The sequence below is a fragment of the Ornithodoros turicata genome, chromosome 6, assembly GCF_037126465.1.
Source record: "Ornithodoros turicata isolate Travis chromosome 6, ASM3712646v1, whole genome shotgun sequence".
In the NCBI taxonomy this organism is placed as follows: Eukaryota; Metazoa; Arthropoda; class Arachnida; order Ixodida; family Argasidae; genus Ornithodoros; species Ornithodoros turicata.
In genome coordinates, this window is record NC_088206.1 from 15,459,077 (window position 1) to 15,483,436 (window position 24,360).

General features: G+C 44.9%; 1 protein-coding gene across 3 annotated transcripts in view; it reads left to right on the plus strand.

Annotated features, from left to right (window-relative positions):
* LOC135399242 (uncharacterized) overlaps nt 1-24,360 on the plus strand; it is a 162,268-nt gene that overhangs the window by 26,435 nt on the left and 111,473 nt on the right. Inside the window, exon 1 of one of the 3 annotated variants that reach the window (XM_064631058.1) lies at nt 16,659-16,838. The exons of the other annotated variants lie outside the window; for them this stretch is intronic. The gene's annotated coding sequence lies outside the window, so the exon portion shown is untranslated. Of the gene's footprint in view, nt 1-16,658; nt 16,839-24,360 lie in introns of those variants that run through there. 3 annotated transcript variants of the gene reach the window in all.

Below are 24,360 nucleotides of genomic sequence, written 5' to 3' on the forward strand. Positions count from 1 at the left end.
CTATATTTCGTGCACAAGAACCTCCGCAAAATAAACCCGCGAGGGATTGAAAAGCTTTGCGAGAGTCTCGCCTAACACGCGCGGATACTGTTGCTACTGTTGAACACCGCAGGAAATAGATCTCTTAAAATCTGCATATACATCCTTTAGTTCAGATAAAGGTGAAAAAATAGTTAGACAAGTAAACATACAACAAAGCGGCGAAAGATGATGACACGATTCATTTTTTAACGGAATGTTATTCGTCTAATGTTACTCGTGTAAAGTCAACAAACGTTATTCCCAGCATCAGCGTCTTATACCGATTCATAGTGCAGTCATCGTTATTTCAGTCCATTAAAGCGCATTTTCATTTTTTTGTGTGTGTGATACAGTATCCGGGGTTCAACTTTTCACTGTTATTTGTGAGCATACACATCTAACGGGATGCAAAAAGAAAAAGAAAAACACAACGAGGGAATGGGAGCTCGTTGCTCATCGATGCCAGCCTAACGCCCACGTGTATACATTGACTTCTTATGAGATGCCGATCATCCTTTCCCCAGTCTAATACTTAATACCTCGTCTGACTCCTAATGCCCTTTCCTTACATGAATGTTCCACGTATTTTCCTTTTTTTTATTTTTTATTTTTTCGCCAAACCTCGTCCTTCCTGTGATCGGTATGAAAGCGTCGCTCGGCTGCAGGGGTAGGGAGTAATGGTAATACTTTGCTTTATAATGGTATTCAATAATATTTCTGTAATACTTTTTTTTATTTGCATTCTGTATTACGATACTCATTCTCTAATGTATCTGTGTTATTATAATATACAAAATTAATGTATTACACGTGTTGTAATACTCTCGTAATACCTACTGAGAGGGCCCTAAGCCACCGAGCGTCCCCAGTGTATTTTGTCGCTGATTCACCCAGGCCCTTGTCCCACAAACGTGTTGTTGCTAACAAGGCACCCACTTTTCACCTCAAATACAGCGTGATCGGAGGATGACTGTCTCAAATTGTACACAAATTGCGCATATTTCCGCTTCTTCTCTCTTGATAACCCGCGGGTTGAGTATTAATTGAGTACTACTAGTATGCCTCGCGTAATACACGGATGCATTATTATTATGATACCTCGGAATCACAATACATGCTTGTTGAAGGTTTCTGGCCAGTGTTATGTATTCTATTCTAGTGCAAGATATGACTGCCTACCGCTGATGACGCGTGATGGTAGGTGTGCTGCACATAAATTACGTAATAAATCCTTTATCCGTTCTTCTGATAACCTTGCCTGATATCTTCGTAGAATAAGGTCTCTCTAATATTTGTGACTGCGTGTACCCATTCTGCAGCGCTCCATAAGCTCGCACAATACACTCAGGACACTTCTTCGTTCGAGCACGCTTGCGGTAGCATCTGGCCATATAGTGGAAACGAGTTGAGACAATAGGCACATTTTACAAATAGTATTTTTCTTTCCTGACACGCCAACACATGTTAGTCTCCGAGTCAGTTTTGCAACATGGCGTTGCTGTCGCGTATACCGTGCGCGTCGTCCACGCAGCTGAAGAAGTCGGCCGCGCGCTCTGCACAACGCAGGTGTCCTAGAGGAGAGCCTTCGCTGAATTTCAACTGTGGGCGTACTCAAAAATTAAGCCCGCCAACGAGGAAAGCACGCTCTAATATTTGTTCGAAGCGTAATGGCAATCGGGGATGTGGAACCTTTCGGACGAGTATGGTCAACACAAGTGACAAAAAGATAAAAACGCTGAAACTACAGTGGACTGCATTTCATGAGGTATGACAAGAATGACGAAGAAGTGATATCTATGTATAACATACAGTTTGATCACGTGATGAGTAAGAGGAGATCTAGCTCCCTTTATCGACCTTGCAGGCATTCTCTTTCTATGTGCTTATTCCGCCAAGGGATTTGATTTCCGGAGTTCACGTGGCTTTTCCATTTTGCATTTTTCTTTTTCGCTTCCTCTTTTTTGCCTCTTCCTCTCTTATTCACGTGGACACACCGTATGTGAAATATATGACATTATTTTTTTATCACAGAATTTGTATAATAAAATTATGAGAGCTACATATAGATGCGGCTTTCACAGGTGGGTTATGTGGCTAGGCGGACGTTCTGTCGGAACGCGGCGCATGTAACTACTGGACGACTAATCGCCTCAAATTGATTGATTGATTGATTGATTGAGCTTACTACAACAAAACAGATGACAAGGCGATGTCAAAAATTCGTGTTTACGTGTTGCTGGATCTGATTCTTGTCCGGTCTGCGTCGCATTTTGCTTCTTCGTTTCAGCTCCGCCTCGGCCACAGGGGTGTCTTCGTTTATATTTGTAGTTGGCATTTCTATTTTTCTTGTCTATTTTTCATGTGTACTTCCCACTTTCCATACCTTTCTACTGGTATATGTACGTCCTGTGTGTATATGGCTACCCTATAACCTGATGAAGTGCCTAACCGTCTTCTCATTAGCTTATTAATTTGATGTTTTCGTTGAAATGGGAGATGGCGGAATTGGAGCCATTCGTTATCAAAATCCACCCTCTTTCATTTTTTTTTAAGTATCCCGAAACGGGCACGTCTACCTTGAGATATAAATCGCTAGATTTTGCTATGCAAATGAGCCGAAACCGACACCACGCATTTCTCGAGCGCAACAAGAGCGACGGGCGTTCGCGTCGGAGGGTCACGTGTTTTGTAGCGACGAAGCTGATTGGAGTAGGCGCTGATCTGATGACCAGATAGACCGTTTTCCGTTAGCCCTGACGTTGTCCACCTCTGTGAGGCCGACAACGGGAAATTCAAAAAGATGGTCACGTGACACATTGCGCGTGACGTATACCACGCCCTTCACGTATCGCGCGAAGAGCGCCGTGCACGTGTTTTATCACGTGCCCGTCTGGCCCCTCGTTAGCTGGTAACGCGTGCAAGCGATTAAGCACGATAAATGCGAAGGTCATGTCGTTTCTGTCCTTCCGAAGTGCGTCGTTCTGGTTTCGGCTCATTTGATCGAAATTTGGTGATGATATCTCGAAGTACGTACTCGCTTCAGGATTCTTATAAAACGAGGGTGCATTCCAATACTCACGATCATTGCCTCCAATTCTGCTGTCTCGCGTTTTCCCCAAAAGTCTAATTAAAAAGGTGATTAGTGAATTTTACGTAATATGTCGTTCAGTAGTTACATGCGCTTTCCAACCAGGATGTCCGCCTTGCCGCATTACCCGCATGCAGAAAGTGGCGTGAGTGCTGCTCTCACCGATAAAAAAACGCCCTGTGTATGTCACTGTCTCATCATTTTCGTACCTGATGATTGCCCACTGCATGAAAGCTTGTCGCTAATAAACTGCAATTGCTATGTTTTTATCCTTTTATCATTCAAAGCACAATATAATTTTTTGGCTCTTTGGTCTTGTTAGTTGAGTTTGCGTGTTCCAAAGAGAGAGAGAGAGAGAGAGAAAAAAAAAAAGGGACTTCGTCACCTGATGAGTTCTGCTACTCCCAGAATAAGCGCCCTTTGGGAAAAAAGAAAATGATCATTCTCTCCCTCCTTCCTCTTCCTAGCTAGAGATATGGCTGCACGGCTGTTGTCCGAATGCCCATACACTACGCTTCTAGTTTCCTGGGAACTACCTAAAATGTTCGCGAACCTACGTAGTGCGAAAACAGCCATAGGTGTGTTGAACAACTTGAACTTGATGGCCTTTTATTTTACCACGAGTATATACCAGCGTGAAAATAATATTTTTTAAGAGTAAATACGCGGTACCCTGCACGACTGCCTGCTCCGCGCAATATCCATTGTGACACTCTGTAGCTTCAGCGACGACAATGAAATCCGGATAACTATATAGTTCCATTCCGATGGCGAGCGTGGCGAGCGATTCATCGTGGGATACAGTGTATATCAACCAATCAGTCAATTGATTTATTCCCATAGATATAGATAGATTCCCATAGTTGTAGATACAGATAAAGAACACGAAAAAAAAAGCCTCCTACTACCGATTCGGTAGTCTCCACTCTTTGTTAGTTAACAGTAAACAGACAGCACGCCGCTTAGCTAGACCAACGCGTAGTACCATTGACGTCATACACGGGGTTTCTTCTTCACTCACTGCCATCGTTTACATTTGCCTTTCCTCCTTTATTGCACCTGGCATCCGATTATTTTTCTTTCTCCTTTCCTTTGCGGATCACTGTAAATGTTGATGAGCGTCGAGCCCACCGTCACCCTTGGGAACCGCGTACTTTCCGCGGAAAGTTTCTTGTTCTGTCTTGTTTGCCTTTTTATATATATATATATCTATAAAAAAAAAAAAAAAAACAGTGGCGATAGCATTGAAGAGCATTTGGCGTCTCACAGACCCGCAGGGAAGAGTGTTACGGAGCGATCGTTAAAGGGGCACTGAAGTGAAAAAAATTCTCCCTGCAGTATGAAAGATGCCGTTACCTTAAGGCCAACACAAAAGTAACGGGATTCACCCTTCCTTTTGTGTTGCTCTTAAAGTAACGCCATCTTAAATTCAGTGAGGATAAGTCTTTGCACTTTCGAGAGCAGCGAAAGTTACAGAAACATCAATGTTTGCGTTCATCACTAACTGCTGTCTGTCTCTCTCACGGAATGCGGATCTCCGTACCGACCAGAATCAACACTGTTTGCTTTCTTTGTTTTTGTCACTTTTCTGAGTATCCGCCGTTTGCCAACATCAATGTTGACATGACCTAGACAGCATACCCAGTTTTCTTAACTTGAGACTCGGAGATATGGCACCCACGCCATGTTTACGTCACTACCGCTCTTGCTTCCCCGGTAAAAGCATGATCAAAAAGAGCGTGACGTCATTACGAGGAAGGTAAGGTCCAGTTTACACAAAATAAGTGAAGTTTTTTGTTTGTTTTTTTTCCTAAATAAGAGTGACAGCAAAGTTGTCTTGTGAGTTCAGTGTGAGTGCGATGTTGCAGTAGCGTGCACCGCCTTCTTGTTGACCCTCAAGATCGGTTAATACATTGGTCCTTAATGAATTAACGAAAACTGGGATAGAATACATTACGTACACGGATGGGCAGGTGAAGCCAACTTTAGGGCGATGTGTGCCTCCATAATTCTGAGAATGCAGTCTGTGGCTCCTCTTCCGGCTTGGCAATATCGAACCCAATACCGAACGTGTTTATGCACCTACAGCGGAAATAGCCGTTTGCTCAGGATGCCGCGACACGATATCGCGGCTGATATAGTAGGAAAAAAGAAACAGAGAGATATGGCTTCGGCATGTGCCGATATAGATATCTCTGTAGGACGGAAGCCGCGCTCTGGAAAGCAACAAGGGCGGGGCCGGGCAGCTGTGTCTGTGTTCGTTCGTTCGTTCGTTCGTTTCTTTCCGGGAGTGAGTGATATGTAGACCCTTAACCTTTTCCCTCACTGCTCGAGTGCGTCACTTCCTGTGTATCTCATAACGCACTTTCTGTGCTATGCGCCACGCCTACATGAAATATGAAAGCACTGTGGAAGAAACTCGCGCTATTGTTCCACCTGACGGAATACGAAGGGCTCTAGCTGCATGGCGACCTACTTCTGGTTGTTATGAATGATCTTGTCTTTCCGATTGATGAGCCAGCATATCCTCTCGTGTCAAAGAGACAGGTTCCGGTCTGCTCGAAATTATATCTGGGAAGTCAATGAACGAGAATGTTTATCGAAAGCCATTTTGGGACGTACACTTCTAGACGTACTTGGGAAGTAACTTACTGAGCGGTTAACCAGTAGCTGTAGTTAATAACTCGTTCTCAGAGAGCAACTTTCCCTTTGAATACCGCTCGGCAACAGGTAGTGAACGGGGATGCGATCAGTTTTTGAAGTGAGAGAGACGAATATGAAACTCAAAAGTAATTACAACTGTTTGCTGTTTATAGTTACATTTACTTAAGAATTTCGTATTTTTTTCTACAGTTTCAGAAAGTAGTCGCATCTTCGTTCATCACCTGTCGCCGTCTTGCACTCACCACAAAAGTTGCTCTATCAGAAAAAAAAAAAAAAAGAAAGTTATCAGTAACAGTCACTGGTTAATTGCTCAGTAAGTGATTGCTTGCGAGTTACTTCCCAAGACTGCTCTAAGGGAACTGGCAGACTTCAGCTTTGCATGACTACAACTGCTGCGTCTGAAACAAAGGACCAGCAGCAGCTGTTCAAACAGCACTTCTTTGTCCCTTTGTTGAGGTGTCTCCCAGAAGTGTGTGTTCGACAGCTGATTGACCGACTGCTTTCCATTCATGAATGTCATGGGGCTTCTGATGGTAAAATATCGGGTTTGAAACGAGACAAAAAAACGAATAGAGGCATCTTTTTTTTTGGTAGGGGGGGATATAGTTATGAGACGAAAAGGAAAAAAAAAAAAAACAGAGGAAAGGTCAGCCAAACGAGACGTCGGCTTGCTATTCCAGAAATAAATAAATAAATAAAATTAAGAAATAATAAATAAATGAAAAGAAGAGAATTAAAGAAAGAAAGAAACAGGAAGGAATAAGAAAGAAATAAATAAATAAAATTAAGAAATAGGAAGTTGCAATATATACGTTAAAAATTCGGATATGCTGTCATTTGGTCCAGTTTCTTTGTCGACATATCGTAAAAAAGAAGAAAAAGAAGAAAAAGAGAGAAGCAGAAGAACACTGTCCTCTAAACATTTCTAATGTTCGGTCCATCGCTCCATTGATTACTGCATAGCAAGCCGTCCTTTCTGGCTGACTTTTCCTGCTTTTCCTGTGAAAATAAATACCGCCCCCCCGCATCCACACGTGTGATGTACTTGTAATTTCCAGCGTGGCACAGTGCACCTGTTTACTTATTTGCTTAGGCTTATTTTCTGTTTACTTCTCTACTTTGTTTACTTATCTTTCGTTTGTTTTCCTATACAGTGCGAGTGTTATTCCTCTGTGTACAACATTGCTCCTGATATTGTAGTTAAACTATGGTTTTGTCTGTTCAAATATTGTGACGGAGAAATGCCGGACTTTCTTCATTTCATGGTCTCGGTTCATGGTTACCTTCGTGTTTTCATGGGGCGCGTTAGGTTCGTGCTCCGGGAACATTCCCTCTTTCAGGGGATCACTTAACACCTCCAAAGGGACTTCCGGTGCACGTTCCCGGGTGCACCCTGCGCACCCCTTCTTCGGTGCTGGGCAGCCAGGGAACGCTGGGGAAGAGCGGGGCCAGTTCCGGAGCGTGAAGCATGTTCCGGTGTACTGCCTTTCGAAATGGCGCAACCGTTGCAACACGTTGCAACCACCCATGCTGTTTGTGTTTCCTGAATCATCGGATGTCGGTGGTAAATAGTTATAATATTATAGAGGACTGCAGTGGTCTACTGCTATATTTACTTAAAAGCAGACGACAGAAGAAAACTCGATAGGTGGCGCGCGCTCAGCGGCTCTCTGCGCTCGGCTTCCGGACGTTCCCCTGAGAACACGGGATATGGCGCTCGGGAGCCATGCCTAACGCGCCCATGTATTATCACGCTGTAGTCTGTATTATTTTATTTTCTTATTATTATTGCGTACGTTATCCTCTCAACAGGATTGCTGTATTGTTTTCGTCTCTTTTTGTTTGTTTGAAATGGGGACTGTATCACAGGGTCTCCCCCAACAGCCCCGCTGGTTAATACGTGTATAACTGTGAAAACATTGATAAATAAAGTTGAAAGTATAAGTTGAAAGGACAGCTCAAGCAAATGGTGCAACGGGGCTGTTCGCAATGCGTTGGAAAGAGCGGTTTCTGAGTTTCCATAATTTACCGAAACAAACATGGATGCTGAAAAACTCTGGATATGGTTGTTAAGCATTCCATACGTGATTGGCGAAAGTTTCAGCGTGTGCCGTTCCTGCAGTATTTTCTGCGGAGGGAAAGGAATACCGTACTTTATCTTGGGAACGATATTCCCCAGAATACCCCAGCGGAAGATGCGAAAAGCGTCGTAGCTTTCTGCTGTCAACGTCGTGTCTTCACGTGCACCGCTAACCGTGGGAAAATATCCTGTGACAAAGCCACAAGATATTTTTCGTAGCAGACGACAGGAAAAGACGCTGTCGCTGTTGTCTGCTAAGTGTCGTCTGCTAAGGGCGCAATACGCCACTGCCGATATTCCGGCACTGTGTGAATGCTCGGGGTGGAACTTCGGCTCCGTGAGCAGTGATTTGCTTTTTTTTTTTTTTTTTTTCATTCCGCTAGAGTATTCCATGAGGATGTCGCTTGTGTTAATACGCGGTAAAGGGGCCTTAAAGTGCAAAAATCTCTCCTCGCGGAATAAAAGATGCCGTTACCTCGACACCAACACAGAAGGAACGGGATTGATTCGTTGCGTTGTTCGTAATTTGTGAACGAAAGAAAACGCAACTTCCGTCCCCCCCCCCCCCCTCTTTCTCGAGAAGGCCGACGATGCGGAGCGGTCTCCCATTGGTCTCCTCAAACGATTTATCCAGTCATCGTGGGGGATTTTGAGGACTGATCGTTTGTCATTCTTTTTCAGGAACCAATGTCAAAGTTTACGGTAATTCGTAAAGAGCGCCCCCAAGCGGTCGGCGATTGGATTAATTTTGCCCAACTGAAGACTCTTTAAAAATGCGCAGAAATCTTGCCACACAGTGTTTGACGTCATACATAAATATTTCTGTTGTCGTCGACCAACGGACTCGCAATGTTGGGATCAGTGGGAAGATATACATAGGAGGTGGCGGAAATATCATAAACGTCTCACGGGCACCGTGTGTTGGGGATTCTGGCTCGCATTACAGGACACATTAAGTGGTCCAAATTATCCACAGTCCTACCCTGCGGCACGTGCAGCATTCGTCACACAAATATAGGCGAACTGCCCTTACGGCGTTGTCGAATGACTAAAACTAAAATCCTTTTTTGTTATTATTATTATTATTACTACTACTACTATTACGTAATATCTCATATTCATTGCTGTTGCTGCTCATCCTCGCTCGTATGTGAATTTCTGACTCCTTGGTTGGTGACTGTGTTATGTTAAACTGAAGCAAAAAAAAACAACAACAAAGGGAAGAAAGAAAGAAAAAAAAAAATCCAACGACTCCGATCAATGGCAAAGCGTGACCGCTGCAGGTGCGCGCGCCATCGCTGAAGTTTTTCGCAGCGTTTTTTTTCTTTCTTTTTTCTGTTTTTCTTTCATTTTTCTTTCTTACTAGTTTCTCTATCTCACGTTTTTTTCTTTTTTGGCTGTTGTCGAGATGTTAGTGCAGTGTTCTGCCGGCTGCAACAATGAGCAAGAACAATGTTTTGACGGCCCATCGTTGCGCAACGACAACGATTGTGATTGTGATGCATAGCCAGCGTGATGTGGCAGAGACCCGTACGTACAAAAGTGAAACATGGAGATCCTTTTTTTTCTTCTTTTTTTCAGAAATGAAATAAAACAAAATAAAATAAATCAAGATGAAAATAATACGTGGGATAAAGAGCGGAAAGAGCGTATGGAATCTCTCTCCTTTGACCGATGGCGCGCCTCTTCCTCCTCACTTTTTTGCATCAGTTGCTTATATTCAGCTCGCCTTTTCATGCTTTATTCCCTTCTTTGTGATTATTTTTGTTAGTTTTGCGATGTGCGTTATTATTGACAGTGATGGAGGACAGAGAGCGCTGTTGAGCGATGTTGCACCCTTCCGCTTGTTCTCCGCTCACTCTAACCACGGTATATCGTATCCGATGATTTCGTTCAATACCCTCAAGCAGCTTTATCTCGCTTCAAGATCGACTTAGAGGACTAGCAATTTCGGAATGTTCACGCCCATGCTGTCATTGATTGAATGGTTGGCAGCAGATGGCAATGGCGCTTTCACTTTCTCTCTCGTCACTTACTTGTTTATTATTGCGCGATGATGCAAAAGAGAGAGTTTTACTGTGCATAGTTCAACCCATGCACACGACGATTAAACGTTGCCCTGAGGATGCTCCTGCGTTGATGGCGTCTCAAGTACAAATAGCGACGAACCTACGATAGTTCTTGCTCTGGAAACGCACGCTGTTGTTGATGAAACGCCGTTTATAATCCGGCGCAAAGACCGATTCAACGTTCATTGGCACGGGTGGAGAGAATGGGCATTGGGAGAGCGTGTATAAGTACGGCGTCTTGCGCATGTGCACCGGCATGTGGCGCTGCGCACCTGTTTCCAGAGCAGAATGACGTCGACAGCGACAAAAAGGAGCAAGTTTTGCTGCACATGTTGCAAGGGGGGATGCCCCATCCCCACCGTAATGTATGCTTCCATAAGTAGTAACGTGCGAGGCGAACGCAGTGCATTCTAGACAGGTCCTGCGGTCCCACATCATTCCGAACGTCAACACACACGTGACCGTAAAACTGGCAGCGGCCAGCATCAGCGGCCAAACCGTTCGTAAACAACGCGATCGCAGTTTCTGAGCGTCATTTCTGAGCGTGCTATTCGGCATCCGTAAAGAGAGCAGCACCAGCACAGAACGGACACTGTATCCACTTGGCTACGCCGCGGTAGTCTTCTTATCTCTTTTGTACTTTAATAAACGCAAGCGTCACATATCAGCAACTGTTGACAGTAGTAAACTATTAGGTTCCTTTCTAAGATTCCGCTTAACTTTCTTGATTTTCTTGCCGACGTGTCATACGAGCCAACTGCCTATTGCATGTTGTTTATTACTTTTGTTCGTCGTCACTGCATGTCGTGCTAGTGCGATTTATTGTGGCTCTCGAGACTCCATTTTTTCTTTAATGCATAAACACCAAAGGACCGCTAGTGGATTTGCCGACTGACTGAACTGAACTGTAGCTGGCGGCAGCCATTCCTAGGCCTCGGTGGCGCCGGTGTCTCGTGTGTCGTGCGCTCCATTCGTTTGACATCTCACTCATATAATATATCTAATGGGGTAGGGTAGGGGTACCGGAACTCGTGTGCTGTGAAACACCTCGTGTCACCATCGTGTGGCTGTTGCTGTCGGGACAACTGCACCTCCAAACACATACAAACAAACACACTTATTTTGCCCCATGCACTTAAATCATAAAGATCCTGCGTATGATCGCAAATTACTCCCCTCGAGTATGAGGAAACTAACTACTAAGCGCAAACAAGCAGAGCGTTAATCACAGCGCACGTCATGGGATCTCTCTCTCTCTCTCTCTCTAGTCATCTATCTCTTTGAACGTACACTCTAGTGCTGGCGTAGAAAATAAGCGTTCAGGATGTGATGACTTCCTGCTGTATACCCCATATAGCTACTCTTCCCAGTGGAGTCGTGTTGACGTTCTTGACGTCGTCGTGCTAGTTTGTCACTCGCAGTTCCGACTTCCATAAGACTCCCCAACTAAACATCTCCACTTCTGGTGCCTTTTCAGCCACTTCCATGCTTTCTGCTTCTTTTTTTTTCGTAAATTTTTTTACCTTTTTGGACACCATACGACTTCGATCCTTATGGTGAGGGGGCTCATTATTTCATTCCCCACATCACCACCAGCACCAGCAATGGGGTAGAGAATCGCCCTTGGAGATGAAACTCCCCATTCATCGTCTCCAAATAAAGTTGTTGTAGTTGTTGTTGTTCCATTCTTTAATCGAAATATGCAACTGGTCGTTGCGAGGCTTGAGTGTTCTGTTCGTCCGGCATGTTTCACTACCTCATCTACTACAACGCCATTCGCAGTTCGTTGTATACTCGCAGTTGTTACTTGCAATGCCTGATCGTAAATACCAACGAATTGCTCCGTGACATTGTCATCGCGTTAAATAGGGTTAAAAATTGGGCTGTTTGGTAGTTTATACTAAAAGCAATCAAAATCAGTAGCCTGTCCTGCGTTTGTCCTTTGGTGTTACCCTATAGCACTGAGGGTTTTTACTGCTTTCAGTGTCGTCATGACATGTTTCTTCTTGTTCTCTCGGCGGCTACACTCTATAAGAAGAAAACGAAAAGGGAGTCAGTTGGGGGAGCAACTGTAGCTTCTAGGTTGCAGTTACTCTCTGTTTTAGTCTCTTCAGACTAAAATGTACTCCCTCATAGCACTGCAAAGAGTTCTCAGATTCGTATAAGCTTCCTTGCATTTAGCCCTGGAAGGGCTATCAATGGAAGATTATTCCAATGATGAGAGAATTCATCCAATTCCAAGAATTCTAAGAATTCATCCAAGAATTCATCCAATGATGATATCAATGGAATCTTCTCATCAAAAGGTGTAAAATTACTCCTTTTTTCCCCCTTTCTATACACTATTTGGCGTAATCTTCCCACAAATGGTGAAGCGTACTGGGTTTAGCCAACCCCGCACAGACTAAAGAAAGTATCCTGGATGCCTCCTCTCCCTCCTTGGCTAAGTGGACAGACAAAGCCGCGTATCGTCCGCGTCAGCCAATCGGCGATTTCACACGCAGAAAGCCTATGGCTATATGAGTGGCTGCTCTTGCGAGTGGCGGTACCATTCGTGCGGGTACCATTCGATCCCGGAGGTACCCGGGTTCGAATCCCGGTGCCGGCTGTGCTGTCTGGGTTTTTTTCTGGGTTTTTCTCAGATGCTTTCAGACATATGTCGGCACAGTTCCCTTAGAAGTCGGCCCAGGACGCACTTTCCCTCAGGGCGTCAGTCGTGACGTTGCTCACTTGTGTGAGGCCGACAACGGTCGAGCTCTTTCCCCATCATCACCACCACCACCCACCGCCTCCATAGCTGGAGGCGAGAGCGGATAAGATTGACAATATATCCGCATCCTTACGGTATCTGTGTATGTAAGGTCCTCGACAGTATCCGCAAGCGGCGCTAAATATGTCCGCACGGATATTGAATACATCCGCAGTCTTTGCACTGGGAGGGAAAATTCAGCATGACGAAGATGTTATGTCACAAGCGTTTTTCTATTTTTCAGCATAGAGACTTTCTCACAAACATGATGTCATCCACAGTCGTCCCATAATGGCTGTTAAAGACACAGTAATGCCACGGATGACAAATAATTGGACACCATTTGGGGTTCACTGCGCGCTTGTCAATAGACGACTTCAGAAAATCCCTTAGCGCCGCTTTGAACTATGGGAACTCAGTGCTTATAAGAAAGGAGGAGAAGGTCTCTGAATTGTTTCGGTTCCTCCTCTCTTGGCTGATTGTCCGCGGATTTCAAAACGTATTATTTCTATCCGCAAACCAGGATGTCGCGCGGATACGTGGATATGACCGCGCTCGGCCGCACACACCCAACACCACCTAGATACAGAAAGCCTGCGTGCTCATCGACGTGACGTAACAAGTAAGAGTCAGCCAATCAGGATCATGCTTTCAACGGCCGTAACCAATCACGAATGTGCTTTCAGCCGTCGTGACTATGAAGACGAACCACCGAAATTTGCGAGTTGTGGTTGGACGCCCCCCAACCTCCGTACTAAATGGAAAAACTTTGAAATAAAGCGCAAAATGTCCCAATCTTCTTCAAAACTGATTTTCTGGAAAGCGCCTTGCATTTTTTTGTCTAAATGTTTGATCTGCAGGTTCCAGGTGAGCTGCAATCATTTGCGAGTTTTTGAATTCGCAGAACGGTGAATCGCTGTAGCAGACGAATTCTGACTCCTAATTGAAAGAGGGAGAGAAGGCAATGCACAAGCTTTCTCTATCCAGGTGGTGTTGGGCACACTTCTACCCATAGTTACGCGGTCCTAGGAAACGTGGCTGTGTGATTCGCGGGCTCTTGAGCATGTCAGTAGTTGCTTTAGCACGGGCTAACTTTCACGAGTACACTTCTATCCGGCATTTCACTTCCGCGTTAAGACCGAATGTATTTTGCGAAAGACCGAATGTCAAAAGATATTGCGTAACTGAATCGTCAAGAAAATTGCGGACCGAGCTGAAACATTTCACTTCCCTCCGTGGTACGAGTAATCCTGAAATATGACCAAGCCGTGATTGATTTTCGGTAAGGCGCTCAAGTATGTCTCCTCGCAGATAAGAATAGCCATCACAAAACGTTCTTTACTCTCTAGACCTGCAAGGACGCCACTTCGATTTTTCGTCCAGGTCTGGGCGTACGTAAAACGCGATAAGAGTGCACTGAGCCGATATCTGTTATCTTACTGGAATGCCAGTTATAGTAGCACCAGTTACTTCCGTCATCCTCAAGGCAGAGTAGAAGAAAATGGGAGGAAGTGGGAATAGATGTATAAACGAGACACCTGACGAAAAAGAAGAGTATTAGATGATTTCACACAATTTGCTTCAGAGATGGTCGAAGTTACGTTGCGAACGACGTTGAGTTACGAACGTAACTTCGACCATCTCTGAAGCATTTTTTTTTTTTTTGATGTGCTGTTTTGAGTCGTCATGAAGAACGTTTGTGAGTAAAATCAATGATGTTACGAGAGGGCATATATGGGATGCGCGCTGTCGGATTTACGCATTTTCCGTAGACATCCCTCACAAAAAGACTGTTGGGGGCTTTGTCCCAAATCACAGTACGATGTACTTGAGGAGAAAGGGCATTTCGAGACGGACACAATTATGTAGATTACGTTCGGGTGTCACAACTGGGGAACGAGTTGTGAGGTTCCCAAAACGTTGTTGCCACAAACGTGGCAACTTTGCGATTTTTATCCCTTCAAAGGCGAACCTTAGAACTTTCAGAACTTCGGATGCAATGCTACCCACCAGACAATACGTGACAAAAAAATTCAGCTGAATATGTCAGAGAGTTATGAAGTTAAATGGTGTGAACCTTCGCAGGAAGCGTAATGGTCGAAATGCCCACCTTTGAATGATAATTCATGAAAAAAATAACCACCAATTATTTTCAACTACTTTCAGCACCAATACGCCTCCTAGGGACAGGGCTTTAATATATGCTTGAAAGAAAAAAAACATTGGAGAGGTCGACCGGACCACCCTGCCTGATTCGGCGTGAAATCACCCTAATCCTTATCTTCAGAAGACTATTGCTTTGCAGGGTACATGCTATACTAATGCTAGTGCACTACCATTTTTTATGTCCCGAATCAACTAATAATACGCAACCGAGAAAAATCCCGTAAACCAAATGAATCGGACGCTAATTAATTGGAGCTCCCATTTCCCCGGACACACACACACACACACAAAGCGTAATAATCAAGAAATATTCTGCAGTACACTTTGGCTCCCCCTGTCCTCCGCCCCGTCCTGCTGTCCTCTCTCCATCTGTCCACATCTGTATGCCACTCGTAGCCACAGTTGCTTCGAGGCGCTAACACGGAATAAAAAAAAAAGAAGTACATTATGGCATTTGTTACTGAGAGAAATAGCATCAGCTCTCCTGTGCAACATGGCCTTCGAGAGTGTCCTTGACCATTGCGAGCACCTGGCGATGATGGCAACCATCAATTCAGTTTCTCGTACGTATACGATTCGCTACCGGCCTGCCTCGGAATGTCGCAGAGACGCCTCGTCGAAGTGGGCGCGAACTCGTATCGTACGTTCTTCGCTCCTGCTTTGCTGCCAGCTGCTCTTATGCCATCCTGATGCTGACAACACAATGCAATGACTCTACCTCTCTCGCCCTCCCCCCCCCCCCCTTCTCCTTCGCTGTATTGATTACTGACCCCCTTCTCCCTCGCTCTATTGATTACGGAACTGCACTCAATGTACAGGGTGTCCCAGCCTGTACCAATATTTAGAGGAGTAGCTGCACTGCGTCCCAAGTTACGCCAATAAGACATGTATATAAGCATTATTATTTCCCTAATCCTCTTGCAGTATAACTTCGAGCATGGCTAGCATTAGTGAGCCACACATATCGAGATATCACAGTACCTTAAATTAAGTAGGAAACAAAATAAATAAAAAGAAACAAGCCTCACGCAGCGCATCTTGTTGGAAACACCTCTGTCGGATGTTTCCCAGCTTTCCTGTTGACACCACGTAACATACGAATTTTACGGGCACGTCCAAACCTTGACCAAGAATTGGCACTGCGAAAACTATGCAACAATTTCGAACTCATTTTCGCAGCTGTGGTCGCACAGTTTACTAGCAACTAAAGATCCGGACTAGTTTGCTGCACAAGCATCCGCAGTGTCGCTGGTATATTAAACGCTGTAGGATAATCTCGAACTTATCATAAGGCAAACCAATCGAGTCACAAAGTGCAACATCCAAATATGCAAAACCTACTGGCCGCGAATATGAGCCACGCGTCAATCTACAGTGTTCTAAAAGATAGCTACGTAATTAGTCTTACCTAATTAATCGATTAGACACAATGAAAAACTACTGGGGAGTATACGATGCACGACTGGTAAAAACACACTGTAGATGCTGAACGGAGAGCCGAAACACGAAAACAACACCCTCCATTTTTCCCGCTAAGTTTAACGTGGTATGACGTTGAGAGCGATTTTTAGAAAGGGCGTTACGCGATCGTTTTACTACGCGTCTTCGTAGTGAACGACTGGTTACCAGTTGTTGTGCACGGCGTGCAGACAACGTGTGATCGTTGACAAATGACTTGTCGGAACTTCGGCGCCCCGAGAGGTATTTAAGTGGGACTTGCTTGGCTGTGATCCAAAGCGCAGCGGGACATACAACGCATTGGCCTGCTTTTCAATGTCAGTTTAGTAACAACGTGCTGACGTGGGGGAAGTCCCCAGTCGGTGCACAGATGGACGTTGTAGCAGGCCTAGGGCTCTGATAAGAGCCAGTGTTGCCTATAGTGTTGGTAGCGTAAGCTTGTTTTGCAACCGTGTCTTGGACTTATCAAGAGGGCAAAATATCTTTATTGCCGGACGTTCGTCGGCGACGACAACACCTCGTACTGCCAGGACGACATTGTCCGTAAGTTTCGGCAATATGACTACACTGTCGCGCGAAGTACCATCGGATGTTATTGCTTTCGATGCACGATATATTTTGTGAGTTGGTCGTGTGTGGATCAAGTAACGTGCAGTGTGATATCGGCAATAAGCAGTGTTGTTCGATACGGTTCTGGAAATCCCCTAATGTCACTTATTGATTGTTATGTATTAGTTGCTTTAAATCTCGTGCGTTCCAAATGGCGGTCCTTCGACGCTTATTGCAACGTTCGTCCGAAGAAATCGATATACGTCCTGACCGTGGTTTCGTCGTGTGCTCCCTCGGAAGACAGTGGGGAGATTTTGTGTGTGGTGGGGACTAAACGCTTGTTTGCCGCTACACGTTAACAGTTCGCGACGTGCGGTTTTAGTACTGCGGAGACCTTACCCACGTAGACTATTCTTGAGTCACCTACAGTGTAAAATAAAAACTGCTACATGAAGAAGAAAAAAAAATGAAGAAAAGAGAAGGCAACTTTCTATCGATGGATTTATACTCAAGGATATCAAGAGAGATTGCAGTTGGACATGCAGATTGCAACCTGAAATAGCAGATTGGCGAGATGTTACGTGTGTGTAGTAACGAAGTATCCGATGACAAGCAACAATACAACACGCACTGTAATATATGCTGCGAGAATGCTGTATATCAGATCGGTATTTCTCAATTACACAAAGCTTCAGGGAAAAAAAAAAGTTCAGTTATGGATATTGAGGCGAGCTTTTTATTGATAGACTAACACTGAAATCAAACCAATCAGAAAGTACGACCTCTTGTCCTTGGCTAACTGGAGCAGCTGCGCAGTAGCAGCGCGTCGTGTCTTTCTTGCGGCTGCCATGATTTCCCGTCGAAGGCTGCTGTGGGCACGTGTGTTGTGACTGCAGCCCATTGAGATCCATCGCGGAGTGGGTCGCACGAGTTCACTTCTCCCAGTAGGTCGAAGTCATCAGCCGCCACAAAGCCGCATTATACAGTCTGTTGCATGCGCCGCCTCTACGTTACAAACTGTAGGTCTCGCATGCCACACGAGAGTAGCACACAAGGGACCTAGCACAGATGCAGAGTTGTGCATTACAAAGTAATGCGTTGCTTCTCGGAAACGAGTAATGATAATGAGTTACATTTTGTGGAGGAGTATTGAGTAATGTAACGACATGACATTTTGGCCCTGTAATGCGTAATTGACGTTACTCATTGCTTGGGTCGAAAATTGTCTCAAGTCAGCAGTGACGAATTGGGCCTGGTACAGTCAAGGAAAATCCGAAAGCTATTTTTGCCGAGCCACCTTTCTGGACGTCAAGAACTAGGGCAGAGTTCATGTGGAGTATTTGAAGACCGACTGCTTCTGCGCGCTACAGTTTATATTATCAGTGATTGGTCGTTTAGATTATGCGTATACTGCTCAGATCTCTGGACGAAATCGACATAGGTAGCGATTTTCAGAAGCTGTAATTACTATACTGGTAATGTGTAACTAAAAGACTAATCAAGTGTCTCTAAGTACCGTTTCAGACACCACATAGGGCTGTGTGGGAGACTTCTGGGAAAATGTAATGCCAAAGTAAATGCCATTACTCGATTAAAGTAATGACATTAGTAATGCATTACTGTAAGCATGAAAAAGTAGTGAATAATGCACTACGTTACTTTCAAAACTGTAATGAGTAATGGTAACGCATTACAAAAAAGTAATTTCTCCAACACTGGAACCTAGCGTACGCACACTCCATTTTTTGTTCTCCTTCACCTTCTCTCCCTCTCTCTTTCGAAAAACAGTGCTTCAGAAGAGGGTACACAAACGATGTGGGGTGCCCGTGAAATTTGGGGACGTCACGATGCACGCCCAGAACCCAATCCCTGTTTTCCGCTTTGAGGACGCGCAGTATAACGTCGGTGCCCAAATTCGCCCCAAAGTGAACATGTCTCGCCCTACACTCTAAGAAAAAAAGGAGTACTTTTACTCCTTTTGGGGAGTAAATGCATTGCCACAAAAAATAGTCCCTTTTGGGACTAAATGCACGGGAGTAAATGAATGTCACAGAGTGAAGACCGCATTTCACGCGCTGTCGTAAGAGTCCCAGGTACATAATTGGTGCGCATGCATGAAAATACTTTGAAGCAAACCGTCAACCGTGATATATCGAGTGATATAAAATCTTGCGCCATACTAGGGCACAATTTGCGAAGAAAGATGCGCTAACTGTTTCTTACTCTGTGTGGCTGGAAAATTGCTACGTTGTCTGAGTTATACAGCCTTATGCCCTTCAAATTGACCAAGGGCACATATTTAGGGTGACTATTGCATTCAGGAGACAATTCGTGAAGTTTAGTGACAATTTGCAGTCCTGGGGAGTAAATGTCGGGACTAAATTGTCGGGACTAAATGTTGGGTTAGGGGAGTAAAATGGGGAGTAATTGCAGACTAGTTGAGTAGAAGCTGCAATTACTCCCCGTTTTACTCCTTTTTTACTTAGAGTGTAGTGCACTGAGGTATGGTATCGCAGTTGCTGCGATGAAACACCTAATCCCATCGTCATTCGTGTATAGTTGTTGTTTCGCTATAGCGTGTAGCGCGATATGTTGCGAGAAGGCTATATAGCCACGGAAAAGTAAAAGAAAACGCATCGTTTAGTGTAACATAAATTCAACAGCGATATTTGGGACGAAAGCTCGAGTATTTTTCAAATGAAGTGAACTTCGAAGGCGAAATGGGTACTGTGGCAACCGTTTGATGTTGCTATAAGCGCAACGTGCTTGCGTTTTGGGTTGCGGTGAAGCTCTATCGCGTTGCCTTCGTTTGCGCCCGCGTTACGCTCAGTTTTCTGGGAGCGCTAAAATTTGACCACAATGGGACGAGGAGTCGTCACTGCGTATCGCGCGAAACAATGTTGAGTTTTAATGCATCCTATACACTATCACCTTTGCGTACGTATGGGATAGCGTGGTGGTTGTGCGCACTGCGCGAAGCTCTCTTTATGGTTTGCGCGTGCGCAGAACGCTATCCCATACGTTCGTAAAGGCGATAGCGTACGGTACACTAAAACTCTCTATTCTAAGACGCTTGAATAGCGTGCGCACGATCGGCGCAAAAATTTTGGTGTGGACGATGCGTGCGCAGTGTGAGCGGCGCTATTTCCTTCCGTTTTTGCGCGAGGAATACCAAAACCTTCAAACATGAGACAAAAATGATTTTCCAACGAAACGAAACAGTGACGCGAATGTTATGTGTCAAGCTACCCGCTATACTGCACTGCCCATATAACCGCCTTGCACAATTTTCTTCTTCGCTGTACCAATTTGCTCAACATCGAGTATATAGGCAAGATCGGCAAGTGTTGAGCCAGAGAGTTGAAAGCGCAAGAGCCACTGGCTGATACGCAGTATGTTGCTGAGAGAGAGAGCGCTTTCCGGAATCAATATTGACAGAAATATCTGACCTTCCAGTACATACAATGTTCGTCGCTATTCAAGGCCACACACATACACGCCGATTGCACGCGAATATACAACAGCCCTGGGAGAACGTGAACGGATTTTGACAAAAGCTTCATGGAAGCAGCATTCTTTGTGGCATCGCCCTGCACGACATTTAGGTTTGTAAGTATAGCGCTGGAGCATATCTAGGCGATGCGTGCAGTATCGTTCTCTAGCCCTGTTTACTTCTTCTTCCTCTTGTTATCTTTCACGATACGTAGTATAGGCCGTGGAAAGAGCGTGAATCACGTCTCGGGTGCATTTCTAAACGTGACACAATCTCCAGAACCGTAACATGTACTATGTAAGCATGAAAAACGACGGGATGGCATGAAGGAATCGGTGAAATAACGCAGTGGTAACCGTACATACTAAGTTAAAGACGTTTACTTGCATAAAGGTCAATGCACTTCGTCGGACCAGCGGTGTAGTCCATTGGACACGGCATCTGCTGGAAGGTAGTCCGCTCGAGAACCACCATCGTTTATTCACTCTGAGGTTTTCCTTTGGGTTTTCGGCAGGTTTTCCATGCGCATAAGCTGTTTTCACATGACGTCAGACGAACGTGTTTGGTCGCCGTGGTGGTGGTCACTTTTTCGGCGCAGCTGCCGAGATTATCTAGCATTTGTTCGATAACGAAGCCTTGAGTGGTGTTTTGAAACCCGGTCGCGTCCGTGCCCTTCTTTTATCCCGAAGACACTTCGTCATTGTCGTTCTCACATTTTCTTTTACGAAAACTATGGTTGTCGCATTGAAAAATAGCGCAGTTTGTCATCTTTCAATGCCGCTAGCACGAAAAGTGACCACCAGTGGGAGCAGCTTACGAGCATGCCACGTCACTGCCACGTCACAATGTAACGTAGGTGAAAACTCCCTATAACGGCACAGTTGTCCAGTGAAGTAGGCCCAGTACGCTTACCCCCTACTCCTTCCTGCTTATAGGGTCTCAAAAGATGGGCGCGTGCATCGTGGCGACGTTACAGCTACAAGACTTACAAAAAAAATATAAGAAAATAAAGAAACTACTAAATTATTTCAATTCAGCCGTTTATTTCCCCATTCGGCGATGGGTGGGGCCCGGGGAGAAGCCCCAAAGTGCAGCTTGACGAGCCCACCGGCCCATACAACTCCAAAATATTTCCGAAATGCTCAAATTCCAAAATAATCGCCTTTCGTGAGCATAGTGCGTTGTTAGTTAAAAATAAATGGCATCGTGAAGGAAAATCGTTTTTGTTGTTTTCGGCCTTTTACAGACGACACGCGCTCACGCGGGTTCTCGACGGCCGCGAGAACGACGCAAGGAAGTGCTGGAGAAACAGCGTGCGCACCCAAATCCCAAAGCGCGGTTCGCCTTCTGGACGTGCGCAGTGGCGACGACGTAAGGCGCTTGTGTCCGCTGTTCTAAAGCTCTATATTCTAAAGAAAGCATGGCGGCATGTCGCTCGGCGGCAGTGTGCGACCTTCAGCGGGAACCGTGCCAGTATTCACCTTGCAGTGTATGAAGAGAAAACCCAGGGAAACCACCCAGACAAGTACAGTCGATGCCAAGATTTGGACCCGAGCCTTCTGATAGGGCTAGCGCAGAAACACACAAACAAAAGTAAGCACTTGGTCTTCTGACGCGGAAGGGTGAACTGTGCAAGTCCGCTCGCTCTGCCGTTGCCACGCGATTTCCAGCGATATCCACGCAATTTCACGCAATATCCACGCAGAGCGCAATATCCGTATTATAGACTTGCGCGAATATTCGTATTTTTCGTATTACAAAGCGAATAATTCTGCATTCCCTTCTATTTTTTTTTTTCCGGATCGAATACGAAATTCTATATATTCGAATTTCTAATCGAATCAATGCTCCTTCCAAATCGAATATATTGGAATGGTTCCGGAAACGGCAAAAGAGAGTACATAAAACGGAGTTAGCGCAACTGCATATTCTGGTCCGCATGAATACATCGCGTGTCCATGCTGTGCTCATGTTTATATCTGCACACGGGATGGTCAAACTGAGAGCGAAAGTAGTTTACGGGGTCATATTGCAATTTGATCTTTTTCTACTTTGTTCTAGATCACAAAAAATGCGTACACGAACGACGAATGATATGTGTCGGGTAGCAGCTTTCATTTACGCCTGAAGCCTTTTTTTATCGGTGTAGATATCTGTGACTGATAGGCAAACATCAACCAAGTGAACCGTGCATGTGTAGTGGCGATGAAGCGTTGTATGGGTACACCTTTGGCGTTCGTGCTGTGTCGTATAGGTGAAACAAGGACAGCGTGACGTATCTGACGTTGGATGATGACGTTGTTTCATGGGAATTGGACTAATGCCATTGTTGTTTGTTCTGAAGCCTTTGTTTAATGAAACGTGAACACCTCACACACACCGATCTAGCGTTGTGTATGGTCTGAAGGATCTGTTGCAAGGTTGTTGAGCCCGTTGTGAGTCTCGCATATTTTCCTATATTTTTATTTACGTACAGTGCACCCTCGTTATAGTAAAATTTTAGATTTTTTAATTATCGCTTTATTAGAAATTTCGCTCTGTCCCGGTTGAAATACATGCGCTTCGAACTGCATTATTCGAAGTGTACTGCCAGCCGACTGTGCTTATTTCGAACTCCGAGTCGGCGAAAACTCGTAGAGCAGGTACAGAGGTACTGTTTTAAAGCTTTCCTGCACTTGGTATTAATAGACTACCAACGGGCTCATCACCAATGTTTATTTGCTTGCTTTAAGCCTTGTTTCATGGCTCCCGCGGTGCTTCGGCGCTCTTCTGAGGCTGCTGCCACTGTTTTTGTTGCACGTCCGCTTTTATCGAATTTCTGCTTATATCGAATTTGTTCCCGAACACACTGAGTTCGTTATAACGAGCTTTCATCCCATACGAAACTCCGTGTAATCGTTTTACGTCCGTCTGATTTCCCCTCTGTCAGTTTCACTTTTCTTCCTTTTCCTTCTCTCTTGAATTCTAGGTATCTAAATTGACCTCAATTTATTTACCCTTTATTGCAGCTCTGGCTGCATAAGGTTTATCAAAGTTTTCCTCACAATATAACCACAAACTCGGCCTGTCGGCATCTCGGCTTGTTATCATGCAAGGTTTTCCTATTTAGCCAGTAGCCCTGACCGGGTCGTAACGTCTGCTTTTCTTTTCCATATCTTATCTAATCTCGTCCATGACCAGGAAAAAGAAGTGCGCAAGGGTGAAAAACAACGGCTGACCGTTTAATGATGGCAGTGTCAGGAAACTGGTCGGTCGCCCACGGGCAAGTTACACTAACATCATTTCTCAAGGTCATTGGGGTGGTGTCTTAATTGTAAGATTCTGTCAGTGTACGGTTTATTAATGGCTCTTATACCGCTGTCACACGGGCACATCAATAACCACTGAATTTAATGGTGATCGGCTGCTGCTACACGGCCGCTGCTACACGGCCGCTTTCGATCACCATTGGCTGAGATAGTCTTCAACTCGATGGAGGTTCGTGAAACACTATTGAGGCAGTCAAGGTCCTGTCGCAACCTCGTGCTCAACGAACGGCTAAGTGTGACGGTCTGTACTTCGTGATAAAACCGTTTTTACAAACTTTTTTTCCAATTTCTAACATGAAAGGGTCAGCGCGCCCTGCTACTTTCAAAAGGTCACAAGAGCTCGTGTTCCCCCACAGTTGAAAGTCATAAAACGTTATTTGACATGTACGCAGTGTCTCTCAGTGGGAAGGCTCGACAGTGTTGTTTTCCCCTATAGGGGCAGCCTTTTCTCGAAGAGAGCATAACCTATGTTAAAGGAAACGGTGGCAATTACGGCGTTATTGGAATGCAGTGTCGGACGCACATGTGTTTTTTTTTTTTTTTTTCGTTTGGCATACGTGACTGGCCCAAACTGTGACATATGGCATGGGAAAGGTTATATAAACCATGGATGACGTCGAGAGAGGGAGAGTAAGACAGTCGGACAGTCAGTCGTAGGAGTTCTCGAGAGTCGGAACCAGCGAAGAGTCATCGATATGTGATCGAAAGCGGGAGC